General features: G+C 39.2%; 1 protein-coding gene across 1 annotated transcript in view; it reads left to right on the forward strand.

Moving 5' to 3' along the window:
• Positions 1–15557, forward strand: part of CFAP47 (cilia and flagella associated protein 47) — a 660392-nt gene that overhangs the window by 341616 nt on the left and 303219 nt on the right. The gene's annotated exons all lie outside the window — the stretch shown is intronic.

Genomic DNA, 15557 nt, shown 5'->3' on the forward strand with positions numbered 1-15557 from the left:
TACTTATTAACTTTCGTTTGGCAGTAAGAAATTGTTTCTATATCGAATAGGATTTAGCTTGTTTTTAGTATAGTTGATGTTTCCATAGGAAGGAATTCTTTTTACTCTAGTGCATGATTTATTATACATTTCATGAAGAAAGATTTAATTGTTTTTTACTATTAAATCATTTAATACTTTTGTTTTTCACTCTTTTCACTCAGTATACTTTACAAATGGATTGAGATAAGCCTGTTTCCATATGTAAAATTAATTACTGCAATTTTTGTAAGTCTTGCTAACATGAGTATCTTGTAAAGGGGTTCTTTGTCTAGAGCTTAGAAATCCCAGTATTCCAAACCAGTGAATACTCAAAGAAAATTAGGTTTTAGCCAAAATAACATTTTAACCCTGGCTTCAATTAGGCGTATATGTATTATTTAATATAAATTTTCTATTAATATACAAATATTATATTTGTTAAAAGAAAGCTATTTAGGTTTCATCATCAAGTGTTTGTAAGTAAGGAAATGCCAGATTTACAGTTGCCTATGTAAGCCTAATTCTGCCCTCATGCTCTAAACAATGGAGGTCTAAGAGCTCCTTAAAAAACTCACCAGATTCTTTCATAATGCAAGGTGGTAAGCAATGTACATAGCAATAGGTATCTTCTCCCCATATAATGTGTCTAGAATGGTAAATTGTCTGTACACTATTAGAGGCAAGTCCTGTACCCTTTGTGGATATATAGAACTCCCAAGTAGCAGAACCAGTGGCTTCCTGCATGCCAATAGGCAGGAGATGGCTAAGGATTTGGGGCAGGACCAGAGGACCACCTCTTTCCTTCCCAGTCACAGAGAAGGTTTTCTAATACTATTCAGGGAAGATTTGGACTTAGTGAATAAAAACCACCAAGAGCTCTTTTGTGGCTTTTAAAGCTGAGCAGAAAGGGTTGTGGAACTGGGGGTGGGGTGAGCAGAGATGCGGGGAGGGTATTGTAGCGCAGCCCGTGTGCAACACTTGGCAGAGGGATTCTATCTGCGGAATGTTGAGGCAGGAAAATGGACTCTCAGAATGAATAGGATACTTCACCTGGGAGCTTCTATTACAGTTTTTTGGAAATCTAGCACGTGCTTTGCTAGTGCTGGCCTCAGGCAACTGGCCTGTATATGGTTGAGTGAGACCCCAAATAGTCCCCTGCCTCATTAACCCCTTCCTTCTACCTTGATGTACGATTCATCATGGGCTGCATTGTCATTCCCATTGTGGTCAAGAGTTGCTGAAGCACCGAGATTCTGTCTGCCCTATGTGCATATGTGCAAGAGGGAGAAGAAGCTCCTTGGTCTCTCTCCCACCCTTGTGGTGTAGGGTAGCTGGAAATGGACCCTAAGTATTCAGTAGTGTTACCATTGTGTAGGTGGATCTTGCTATACTGCATACATGAAAGAGGATTTCATTTCTGCACACACACAATCTGTTTCCCACTCTAGACTGTACATTTATACTATCACAATCAACAAAGATCATACCTGGACCAATGGATGAGCAAGTTTATTTCATTCTTCAGTGCAGGAGAAATACTTCAACACTAGTTATTTACTCTTCCACTTCTGCTTTGACATCCTCTTTTGATGGGATTTCTCCAGGTTGAAACCATTAGATACAATGGAGCAGAACAAACCAAAGCTTGTAGTGCAGGTGAAAATGTTTTACCATTGCTGGGGTAGAATTATGTTAATAGCATTATGGTATCATGCTCCAAAAATTATACATCACTGGAAAAAGTGTCCTGTACCATTTTGGGTAGCTACCGTACATCAGCATGATGCTACTTCTAAATAGTAGGGTAAATTTATTTTCCTTAAGTCCATGTTTTATCTGTGTGGTTTTTAATTATTAAAGGAATATTTGCATTTATTCAATACAATATACCATAGAATGGGACCTGCCTTATACTCAGGTTTCATTTGACTCACTGTTCAGTACACAAAACAACATAAGAAATAAAATCCTTGGGCTTTAGGAGCTTCCACATTTTTCTTTTCAACCTCTTCATGCAAGCTTGTGGTGTAACAGATATGGCATTTTCCTACAACATCCTTGAAAAAAAATACTAAATTAAATTTAAAAATTTTGGGGGTCCATTGTTTATGTATTATTGTGGACAGATATTGTATGTAACCTCTTTAGGGGGGAGATGTGATGTAAGTGCTATATTGAACAATGCGTTAGTCAAGAATCAACTTTTGGAACAACACATATGAAGTGGAATCCTGGGTAATATCTAAGGGGAGATGAATGCAAATTCCCCACCTACGATTATGCAAAACCCCAGCCCTTTGAAGCTACTTCCTGAGGAGTGGGCCTTTGTGTATTGCATCACCTGTTTCATGAGGCCAGGATCAAAGGCAAAGCTGTATAAAGGAAAGAATGAACGATTCAGGGTTGTTCTGAATCTGGGACAGCTATGAACTTATAACCTGGGGAAAAACCCGTTGTGGGTTTTGAAGGACTGACGCCTATCAGAGTCCAAGGTTGGAGCTGGGGTGATCTCTGGTAGGTTTTAGCATGCACATAGGTTCTTCTATTGTTTTTAATATATTTTCTCTGCAATTCATTCACCTTAAGAATAAATGTGCTTCTTTATAAAGGGCTGTGTGGTAAATTGTAACTGCTGGCAATTACAGCTGTTCATAGCCTTTGGCAAGAAAGCTAACCACAGATGCTGACGTATTTGGCAGTCTGGTATTGCTGGGGATATCACAGTATAGAACTGTGCAGCCTGGAAAAACTGCAGTCTGCAGGGAGAGAGACATGGGTCTCTGCCCAGGAGAGGTGATGGCTGAGGAGCTGGGAACCTAGAGTGAGTGCCCTTGGGGGACCACATACAGAAGAACCTCAGAGTTATGAACACCAGAGTTACGAACTGACCAGTTAACCACACACCTCATTTGGAACCAGAAATACAGAATCAGGCAGCAGCAGAGCCAAAAAAAAATTAATAAAAAGTCAGAGGTTCTACTGTACAAGGAATACTGGTGTAGTTGCACTGAACTGTGACACCCCTTGGCCCAGTTACCTACGTCTCTGGGTTTGGAGAAGCAGACTGCCCTGATCTGCATCATGTTATCTGTGACTCTGTATGTATCAGATTCTCCCTCTTGGGCAGCTGTTGACAGCCCATTCAGCCCTCATCCCCATCCCGCCCTTTCTTACATAGACCAGCATCTTTAAGATTGTAGTATCCCCTTTATTCCTAGGCCCAGGATGGGGAAGAGTAAACTTTGCATGTTTAGTTGGAGCCAGGCCAAGGGTATTACCCAATTAATGGCTTTCCCGTTTTCCCAAAAGAACCTTGATATTCTCTGATAGTACTTTGGCATGGTTTCATTTCCTGTTGGTTTCCACCTTTGATTTAATTCTATGCAGCTAGGCAAGATAATATCACATAGGGAAACTGAGATGCACATGATATTTCTAAAAAATTATATAGTTAATTCTCCACAACGATGCAGTGCAGGTTAAGTGTGAGGTTCTTAATACTGAGATGAACCAGTAGTTGGGAAACCATAATAATTTACAGCTACGTTCATAAAGATTTTACTGCCTAGTTAGCACTTAGAAATTAGGTAATTTTGTCTTGAGGAGTGTAAATCAGCATCAGTGTTCCATTTTTCATAATTAGATATATTAAATCATTAATTTAATAGAAATGTAATTTAATTAAAAAGTTAATTACATTGTTCATATGTTCCCCAGCTTCCTAATAATCACTATGTATCTCTGAATTGTGCAGCCTAAATAGGTGATAGGACAAGGGTTAAGTAAAATGAGATCAATAAAAGTTCCCTTTTTTCCCCCTAAGTCAGGCAAACAAATCCTCTTCCTTCTGAAACTTGAATGACAGAGTGTTTTTCCTTCACTTGACAGGTGAGAATATTATTCATATCTGGAGCAGGAATACATGTTCTAGTCTACATCTATGATTTAAACGCCTATGTACCCACCAATCCAAATCAAGGTTGTGATTTTCAAAGCCACCGAAGTGAGTTAAATGCCCAGATCCTATTAAAATTCAGTGAGAGTTGTGTGCCTGACTCACTCAAGCACCTTTGAAAATCCCACCTTAAGTAAAGGTGTGTATTTTAATTACATACCTACCTACAAAGTATGTCATTTCAATGACAAAAAAAGATAATGCAAAAACTCTTATTTAAAGTTATTTTAAACTTGAATACAGTGTGTGATGTATTTTCCACTGTTAAAAATACTGATGTATCTTAGGCAGGTCTTTGTCTTATGCAGCACAGTAGATCAAAATTATGCAGGAGGGAGTTCAGAAGTATGTGATGTCCCCCGCCCCCCTCGCTCTCACACACACACACACACACACACACACACTCCTATGTGCCACTCTAATCAGTATAGTGTTCTTTCCATCATTTATTTACTTCGTTATTCAGTTTATTTTATACTTTCAGCATGATGCGAATTTTTGTATTGATGAGTAACTAGAGTGTAGAAGTTGCAGGACAATGATTTTGGCATCTGGGTATGGGTAATTTAGGGCTTTAGGCATTCAAAAAGGCATGGGAACCTGGTATTTAGTATCTTGAAGGAGATTAAGGCTTTTGGCACTGAGCTCCTATTTAACCACTTGCTAACTTGGGCAGGGGCAGAAGTCACTTCAGATTTGGGGAAGGGAAGTTTGAATTCTTCATTCCCTACCCACTAGCTCTTCACAGCCCATCGAGGACCTTCACAGTTCTGTTCTTTTGTATTTATCCACACTCTTCTTTTTTTATCCCTTCTACTCTGCCAGTATTGACAATCTCCTACTTCTTCTTGCTTGCTCTTCCTACAAATCTCTTCGTATGTTCTTCTTCATTACCCCTTATGAATAGAATGTCCTCCATTAACTGATTTGCAAAGTTAATACCTTTATGCTATTCATGGCCCCAGGTGCTACTGTATTATATATATTTATTAATTCTGCACAGAGCCCTGACCATAGGATTTACCATCCAATTAACATATTTATATTGACTTTGAAGGATACTAAGCACTAGATTTGTAGCTTTAAAAGTCCACAGTGAAGAGGGCAAACAACTTAATTAGTTTGAAGAGAGACAAAATTCTGAGTGCAATTGTATGGAGTAACTTATGATGTTAGGAGGTAGGGCTGAACAGCTGTGGGGCTCACTTCCAGTTTATCTTATGCTCCCAAAGCTCATGGATCAGGGGTCAGGAAAGGATTTCCCCCCCCAGTGTATTCTGGGAGTGGGTTTTTTATCCCCTTCCTCTGAAGCATCAGGGATGGCCATGGCTAGAGATGAGACATTGGATGGGGAGAGCCCAGGGCTCTGAGTTGGCACCAAGCAGTCGCTCTCTGAGGTGCTTGGCTGGTTGGTTCTTGCTCACATGCTCAGGGTCTAATTGATCACCATATGTGGGGTTGAAATGGAAATTTCCCCATGGTCAGAATGGCAGTGACCTTTGTGGGTAGGGGGCAGAAGTTGCCTTCCTTTACAGCATTGTGTGTGCAGGTAACCTGCCAGGATTATCCTACTTAAAGGAGGAACCCACAATTCAGCCACTCTTAGACTGGATTGCTGGTTACCAACCAGGACACGTCTTGCGGCTCTAATGGTGCTTGGCCCCAGCAGGAGAATTCCCTTTGGGAGATATGACCAGTAGCTAATTAAGGTGATTCAAAACAGCGTTTTCAAAACCAATGTATTGTTTATTCACCCAGTGGTACATGACAAGTAGGGGAAAGGGCTACAACTAGAAAAGCCTACACATTTGGCTCTTACTTATACCTATTTCAGGTTCTCTCATTCTATTTCCCCTCAAACAGCTGCTGTCCACTTGGCCCTCTTTCCTCTTTAGGCAGTTATTTTTTAACGGTTAGTGTTCTTTGGATCTTAGGCCCCGGACCTGGAAAAGTAAGCCTTTTAACCTGGATGGAGCCAGGCTGGTAGGCACTTCCTGATTAATAGCCCACCCATTGTTTTCTTAAGGACCCTTGAAGTATTTTCCCAGAATGTTGTTTTTTTCTCTAGTCATTGTTTCATTTATCACCTTTCCCCACTATTAAAATGAACCAGTCTTTTCACACAATCCAGTAACTCAATATGGCTATGCATTGACTATCTTGCTAGCTAGGTCACAGAGTCTTAAAATTATTATATATTAACCTCACATTCTCCCCATCTTGTCTCTTCTGTGTCATTTAGAGTGCAGCTGATGCTGAAAATTGAGAGATAAAGAGATTAAGCTCTCACATGATTTGAACTTCAGGATTCTGGAAAAAGATCACATATTAGATCTGCATACTTTTGCTGTGGGATTTTAATGGGACCCTTCCTTTGAAAGTAACTCTTTAATTTCTTACATGGGGAAAAATAGGGCTGTCAAGCGATTAAAAAAATAATCGTCTGATTAATCACACTGTTAAAAACAATAGAATACCATTTATTTAAATATTTTTGGATGTGTTCTATGTTTTCAAATATATTGATTTCAGTTACAATGCAGAATACAAAGTATACAGTGCTCACCTTATATTTATTTTTGATTACAATATTTGCACTGTAAAAATATAAAGTATTTTTCAGTTCACTTAATACAAGTACTGTAGTGCAATCTCTTTATTATGAAAGTTGAACTTAAAAATGTAGAATTATGTACAAAAATAACTGCATTCAAAAATAAAACAGTGTAAAACTTTAGAACCTACAAGTCCACTCAGTCCTACTTTTTGTTCAGCCAATTGCTCAGACAAACAAGTGTGTTTACATTTTCAGGAGGTAATGCTGCTCGCTTCTTGTTTACAATGTCACCTGAAAGTGAGAACAGGCATTCACATAGCACTATTGTAACCAGTGTTGCAAGATATTTACGTGCCAGATGCGCTAAAGATTCATATTGCCCTTCATGCTTCAACCACCATTCCAAAGGACATGCGTCCATGCTGATGATGGGTTCTGCTCAATAACAATCCAAAGCACTGCAGACCGACGCATGTTTATTTTCATCATCTGAGTCAGATGCCACCAGCAGAAGGTTAATTTTCTTTTTTTGGTGGTTCAGGTTCTGTAGTTTAAGATTTCTGAAAGCATGCTCAATACCTCATCCCTACCAGATTTTGGAAGGCACTTCAGATTCTTAAACCTTGGGCCGCGTGCTGTTGCTCTCTTTAGAAATCTCACATTGGTACCTTCTTTGCGTTATGTCAAATCTGCAGCGAAAGTGTTCTTAAAATGAACAGCATGCTGGTTCATCATCTGAGACTGCTGTAACATGAAATATATGGCAGAATGCAGGTAAAACGGAGCAGGAGACATACAATTCTCCCCCAAGGAGTTCAGGCACAAATTTTACTAATGCTTTTTTTTAACGAGCGTCATCAGCATGGAAGCAGGTCCTCTGGAATGGTGGCCGAAGCATGAAGGGACATATGAATGTTTAGCATATCTGGCGCAGCATTAACTCCAGTTAATGTAAACAAACTTGTTTGTTTTAGCAATTGGCTGAACAAGAAGTAAATCATGTAAATCACACTGTCTTTCTCTTTATATCCCCTCTGATTGGGATTTGTTTTAATTCATGCAGAAGGGATGGTGTGTTCCCTCACCTATTCCTTCCTTCCTTCCTAGACACACAGCTTCTAACACAGAAGCAACTAGTCTGGTGTGGATCTATAGAAAATAGTTCACAGCGAGAAATAGTCTACTCTTCAAAGGTGTAGGCTTCACAGACCTCAGTTTCTTACCTCAGTCCAAACTGAAGATTAAATATATGGCTATGTGATAGAATGTGCAGGTCTTTTGAGATTCCAGGGTATGCTTCTGTGAAGATGGTAGTTTCTATCCCAGTTTTATCACTAGAGATAATCCCTGTCCACCTTGTTGGATTTGACTAGTCCAGTGGTTCCCAAACTGGGGTTCGTGAACCTCTGGAGGTTCATGAAATGTTACTGGAGGGTTTTTGGGGAAAAAAATCCCTAATGGCGGACAGAGCTGTCACTAGGGACCCCGGGCAGCACGGGGCCAGGGACCAGCAGCCTGGAGCCCCTGGACTGCCAGCTAAGCAGATCAAAGCAAGCATATCTATCACACTGAAGACATTTAAACTTCAAGACTCTTTATAAGAAATGGAAAGGGGGGTGGATATTTTTTGCTGTTTTTAAAATTAAATAGGCAGCTAGTATTGTTTTTAAAATTATTATGAACAAGTTTAGGCTTTGTTGTAATGTGCGTTGTTTGCCTGGACTGCTCAAGACCCGAATGCTTGTGTAGGAAAAACTCTTTGAGTTGGCTTCTTAAATACTTCATGCTGTTTCACATCTGGTACTCCTTGATGAAACATAGGAGCCTTGTCTTATAACAGGCTTATTTAAAGTGATACAAGCTACAAAAGTGAGATCTTGGAACAGTGTTGCCATTTTCATAATGTAATAAAAATACTATAATGATAAGTAATTAATAATAGTATGTAATAAGCATGACATAAAAACAAATTTTATATTTCCAAGATCACTGCTTTTATAATTTATATTCAGGTAAAGGAGAAAATCCCTGGAAATATTCATTTTTACGAGGGGGTTCACGAGACTTGACATTTTAGTGAAAGGGGTTCACCGGTTGTTAAAGTTTGGGAACCACTGGACTAGTCCTAGGGACTGAAGCTCCTAAAATGTGTGTGAACAGGAGTCATCCCTTCATCTATGTAAAGCTGAGACTATGTCTACACTACAAAGATAAATCAACCTATGTTAGATCGACTTACAGACACTGCATTAATTACTGCAGTGGCTGATGTCCACACTACCCTGCTTGGATCGGTGGCATATGTTCTCACCAGTAGCGCTTCCACTGACCTAAGAGGGGCAGTGTGGGGAGCTGAGAGCCTGGTCTCTCAGCTTTGCTGGCAGTTCCCTACCAGAAGCCCAGCTGCCATACAGGCTCTCGGGCTCCTGGCGGGCTGCTCCCCTTCCCCCCCCCGGCTCCCTGTTCCCCATCAGGAGCAGAGGGGAAGCCACCTGGGGCTTTTCACCTCCCTGTTCCCCTCTGGGAACAGGGGGGAAGCTATCTGGGGCTTCCCTCCCACGCCCCACCGGGAACCGGGCAGCTTTAACATAAGAATGGCCATACTGGGTCAGACTAAAGGTCCATCTAGCCCAGTATCCTGTCTTCTAACAGATGCTAATTTGTCTACACAGACACTGCTTTACCCTAGCAACTCCAATATAAGCCCTACACCTCTTGTTGAGATGGTTTTATTATGTCGGCGTAGCAGGGGCGTTACATTGGCAGGAGGAGCATTTCAATGTGTATACCTCCACTTTTTTGTCGACAATAACTGACTTTTGTCAACAAAACTGTAGTGTAGACAAGACTTGAGGAGAAGCAGCTGGTTCTTTTTTGAACCTGAATTAATAACAGCAAGATGAGATTTGGCACTTAATCAAAAACTCAAAAAGGTTTCTGGTTTTGGGGGTGGGGATGAAAAGGGATGGAGAGAGTGTGTGTGTCTCAAAGTGAATCCCTGCAGGGAAATTCTGCTAAGGGAATCTCTCTGAAACCTTTACTAGGAAATACTGCAATAAAAGGAATTCCTGTGATTACCCCATATATAACACTTTTCTACAATAGAATTCATAAAGCATTGTGTACACGTGTAGTGCTGGGCACAGAGCAGTTTCTTATCTGATACTGAATTAATACAAGGTTAGAGACTTCAACATAAGTGGATTGTAGTGGCTGCAAAATTAGATTCATATCATCAGATTGCAATAGAAGTGTAAAGTAGTATTAAATAATTTAATCATTTGGTCTCATGACAACAATCTCTACCGTTTTTTAAATTTTTACATAAAACCATTTTCTGTAGGGTAAAAATACACTGATGTGTGAATAGTTGCTTCTAACCACACCTTTTATAGTAAATTTAGCTACAATTTGTGGCTTGCTCTTGTAGTAAAAATAAGATGCTAAATTAATTTTCCAGTACCATTCAGATCAGATGTCATTAAAATAAACACTCTGAAAGAACATAAAGGAACACGTAAATCAGTACAGATAAGTGGTCAGTTATCAGATCACACATGCAAAATGTTATTAATTTCAGAAAACACTCTAAAATTAATACATAACCAGCAATTTTTTTAAAAAGTTACATTTCCAGTACTCAGTTCAGTTTCTCTTTCAAATATACATGTATATACATAAATTCTAAGGCCAAAAGGGATGGTTGCGATCATCTAGACTGACCTCCTGTATGACACAGGCCATAAAAGTTCCCTAAAATAATTCCTGGAACATATCTTTTAGAAAAACATCCAATCTTGATTTAAAAATTGTTAGTGATGGAGAATCCACCACAACCCATGGTAAATGCTCCAATGGTCAATTATTCTCACTGTTAAAAAATTATGCTTTATTTTCAGTCTGAATTTGTCTAGCTTCAACTTCCAGCCATTGTATCGTGTTACTCTTTTCTTTACTAGTTTGAAAAGCCCATTATTAAATATTTGTTCCTCACGTAGGTACTTAGAGACTGTAATCAAGTCACATCTTAACCTTCTCTTTGTTAAGATAGATTGAGCTCCTTGAGTCTATCACTATAAGGCATGTTTTCAAATCCTTTAATCAATCTCATTGCTCTTCTATGAACCCTCTCCAATTTATAAATATTCTTCTTGAATTGTGGGCCACAGAACTGGACACAGTATTCCAGCAGCAGACACACCAGTGCCAAATACAAATCTTTTTTGGCCACAGCATCACATTGGGAGCTCATATTCAGCTGAATATCAGCTGACCTCCAAATCTTTTTCAGAGTCACTGCTTCCCAGAATAGTCCCCCATCCTGTTAGTATGGCCTGTGTTCTTTGTTCCTAGATGTATACCTTTACATTTACCCATATTAAAACTCATACTGTTTGCTTTCACCCAGTTTACCAAAGGATCTAGATCACTCTTAAGTCAGTGACCTGTCATCTCCATTATTTACCACTGTCCCAATTTTTGTCTCATCTGCAAACTTTATCCGTGATGATTTTTGTTTTCTTCCAGGTCATTGCTAAAAATTTTAAATAGCGTAGAGCCAAGAACTTACCCATGCAGGACCCCACTGGAAATACTCATGTGATGATTTGTTGCTTACAGTTACATTTTGAGACCCATAACTAAATCAATTTTCAATCTATTTAATGTAGGCTTTGTTAATTTGATATTCTAGTTTTTTAATCAAATTGTCGTGTGATATTAAGTTAAATGCCTTATAGAATTCTAAGTATATTACATCAATCCTATTACATTTATAAGCCCACCTTGTAATTTCATCAAAAAATATTAAGTTTGTTTGACAGGATCTATTTTCCATAAATCCATTTTGATTTGCATCAATTATATTACCCTCCTTTAGTTCATTATCAGCTACTCCATTATCTTGCTCAGAATCAATGTCAGGCATATAGTTCCCCAGCTCATCCCACTTACCCTTTTTAAAAATTGGCACAACATGAGCTTTCTTACAATCTTCTGGAACTTCCCCACTGTTTCAAGACTTATTGGAAAATCAATTTTCTAACGAGTTCCTCAGCCAGCTCTTTTAAAATTCTTGGATGCAAGTTATCTGGACCTGCTGATTTAAAAATGTCTAACTGTAGTAGCTTCTATTTAACATCCTCCAAAGATACTACTGGAATGGAAAGAGTATTATCATCACCAGATGATGCGATTATATCATCTGTTTTTCCCCAAATATAGAAGAGAAATATTTATGGCTAACTTTTGCTTTATCTGCATTGTTATTGATAATTTCATAATTTCCATCTTGTAATGGACCAATACCATTGTAACGATTCTTTTTGTTCCTAATATATTTTTAAAAAACTACTTATTGTCCATAACTGTGCTGGCCATAGATTTCTCCTTATGTCTCTTGGATTCCCTTATCAATTTTCTACAATATTTAACTCATTACTGTCAACTTTTCCTTGTATTTTGTTTTTTACAGCTACCTTTAGTTCCCCTCTAAACCAGGTTGGTTTTTTAAACCGGCATGGCCTTCTTCCTCAATAGTGGGATCATGGCTTTTTGGGCTTCAAATAAGGTGTTCTTAAATGATCCCAATTATCATTCACATTTGTTCTGTGATTAGTTCCTTTTTATCTATTAAGACATGGTCTAATATAGAATTCTCCTGTGTTGAATGCAACACTTTTTGAGTTAGGAAATTGTCATCTATAATGCTTAGAAATTTCAAGTCTCTTTTACTTCTGGTAGCATAAGACCGCCAACCTGTGTCACTCAAATTGAAGCCCCCCATGATCTCAGAGGCTTTTCCTTAAATTTTATGTAGATAGGTGTGTAAGGAGGCAGTCATCCTGTTCCCTAGTGTGATTTGTTAGTCTGTAGCAGACACCAGCTAGTATCCCATCTTAAGCTTTATCTATTATGACATTTATCCATAAACATTCAAGATCATATTCTTTTGAGTTATCAGTGACTTGGGAACAGGTAATGCCATTTTTTACATAGAGTGCCACTCCCCCTCCCCTTTTGCCAACTCGATCCTTCCTAAATAGTTTATAACCATTAATTTTTAATATTTCAATCATGCAAATCATCCCACCAGATTTCAATAATACTATCTACATTGAATTTATGCTCATAAATTAGCAATTCCAAATCCTCTTGTTTGTTACCCAGGCTCCTAGCATTAGTGTAATGGCAATTCAGGAATTTCTTTTTTTCATGTTCTTTGGTTTCTTGATTAATTTTGTTCTCAACATCTTGATTTTGTGCTGAGTGCTCATCTCTTTCTTCTTTTTACCCTCCCCTTTCACTATTAGTTTAATCCCCTCCTGACTATTCTACTCAGCCTGTCCCCAAGGAAATTGGTTCCCCTTCAACTGAGATGGAGGCCATCCAAACTATACAGCCCCTTCTTCCTGTCTGTCTGTTTTGTCACAATGGGCCCTTCAGTAACAATGAAAGAGTGGCACTGCTGTTGGGTACCCTAACAGATGTTTCATGGTAATCTGATTATGTGCAATTAGAAGTTTAACAAGGGGCTCCCTCAAACAATTTGTTTTAGCTGAAAGTATGTGAGACATTTCTTGGATAGCAATTCCATGCCCTTTCCCCAACTCCTGAAATCCCAAACCCCATCAATTTCATATACTTCAACCATCGTGCCCAAAAATCCATCTGCTCAATCCTCTCCCCTTGTATTCTTCCCCATCCATTAGTCCTTGGTAACTCATTCAAGCCGCAGTACCCTCAGCCTCCCCATCACTTAATGGAACTTCTCTAGTAGGCTTCTTTATCACACAGCTGTTCTTCACAACAGTAGTGATGGTGGAAGATGGCTGTTCTGCCGTTTCTGCTGGCAACTGTTGTGGCAGGTAGTTTCTCCTGTGTCCTCTGTCTGTGGAGTGGTTGGCAAAGTGGAGATGAATCAATTTTGCGTATGAACCACATGGATTGTTTGGGCAATGAGGGTCTGATTTGATTCCTGAGGTGGATTAGTTTGTCTGGATGCTGGTCTCTCCTAGCTGAAGTAGGGGTAGACAATCAGGTCTCCCCAGGAGCGGGAGGTATGGAAGGACAGAGGGATATTGCTCCAAACTTTCCTCCCATATTTAGATCTTTAAACTCTGGGCTGTAGCTGGGCAGGCAAGCATCAGCAGGGAAAGAGGTGATCCACTTTGATCACATTTCTGTCTATATAAAAAGATTCCAGGATTGTCACTCTAAAGCCTAGAATGTCTGTTGAGTCATTGTGAAGCGATTGAGACTGCTACAAGCAGAGGTCAGAATATCACCTGATTCGATCATCACAGGGATTTGCTGTCTGTTACCATCCAATTTTTAAGTTCTCATTCATTTTTTATTTTGAATTACACTGGTGTTTTTAGCTACTGCAAGGCATGTATGTATGCCATAGCAAAGAGTCCTAGATCAGTGTGATATCAGAGGTAACTCAGCAATCACTACCATTTCTTTACAGGTAATCTTTGTGCAACAGTTTCATTGGTTGTATGTGGGAGGTTGCACAGATGGTGGATTACTTGTCTCAACTGCCACAGTTCTTCAAAACTACCGACATAACACAATCAATGCCCACAATAACCCCAAACACCCAGCCCCCATTCACCACCCTCATAAATCAACACAATCTAATATTGTCACTAGTCCATGTGTGACACTGAAGCCTAGAATGTCTGTGAGTCAGTGTGAGGTGATGGAACTACCTATGAGTATGGCTGAGAATAACACCAGGTTCAATCACTGGGCCCCGTGAGAACCAGATGGAATGTTGGAGGCCAAAGGTTCTGTGGCGGTTGGAATGTGACAGTTGATCAGAGGAGGTGGGAGTAACAACTATGTGGGGTAGCAGAGCTGGTTGTGCCTCCAGCCAGGGGGCAGCTCTGTGCACAAACTTTGGGGAACATGTACAAACAGCAGCATGGCTCATTGCAGTGCACCACATGGAAAGAAGACACTCCATTTTCGGCTTTTTTACAGACATGACTTTACAAATTACCTTGCAGCTACTAGTGCACAGATAAGTGTCTGTGTGGGGTGGAGTCATTGTCCCCTCCAGCTGCAGAAGTGGAATCCAGCTGCTTGCTCCTTTCAACCATTGCAGTTGGTTTGCACTAGTTTGGGTTTTTAAGGCCATCTCTGCAAGGGAAAGGGCAGGAGGCCTTTTTAAACAAAAGTTTAGTGAACTTCACGAGACCCCAAATCAGCTCTGTTTCCTTGTCCTTTCTCCTCCCCATATTCAGCTAGTTCATGCAGCGTTCTCTCCTCAGCTGGGCATGCCGGTATCAAAAAATGAGTTGGAACCGGCACCAAGTGTTGATTTGGAAATGTTATATGTAGCCATTAGTACTGAATACTCCAAATATTAAAAATCTAAATGATGGGGGAAGGGAAGAGCTGGAATATTAATAAATCTTGAATTTTATCTGCATAAAATCGAACAATAAAATCGCATATATAAACCACATAACGTGCTATTTTACTTGTTGCTTCAGAATCTCAGACTAAGTAAATAAAAGGACCTTTTGAAAAGGAGAGTGTCACACACAACTGATACTTTTTCTAAAACAGACAAACAGTTTATAATACAAATATACACACACATTTTACCTTCAGCTATCTTGAATTCTGGTGAAATGAACATAAATAATCCCAAAAGCCATTTGGAACAGCCAATTTATGGATGCATTTATATTTAATTAGGTATCCCTATGTGGGCATTAAACTATACACTGGAATCCACTTTTAATGTGAGAAAAAGGATTGCAGTTTTGAGTAAATGGAGCTTTGCTGAATGATCATATAAACTGTAGAATTTTTTTTAAATTGCTAATGAACAATTGAAATGATAGGTTTATTTCATGTTCTTTTTATTTAAATATACCTTAGCTCTAACCAATAAATTAGTTAGATATTTATAAATTGAATTGTTTTCTTTTCCAAAAGAACAGTTAATGTGTTCTCTTATTTTATTAAATGCCGAGTGAGATAATTGGCTATAATCTATCTCTGATG

This window comes from Trachemys scripta, chromosome 1, assembly GCF_013100865.1.
Source record: "Trachemys scripta elegans isolate TJP31775 chromosome 1, CAS_Tse_1.0, whole genome shotgun sequence".
Taxonomy (NCBI): Eukaryota; Metazoa; Chordata; order Testudines; family Emydidae; genus Trachemys; species Trachemys scripta.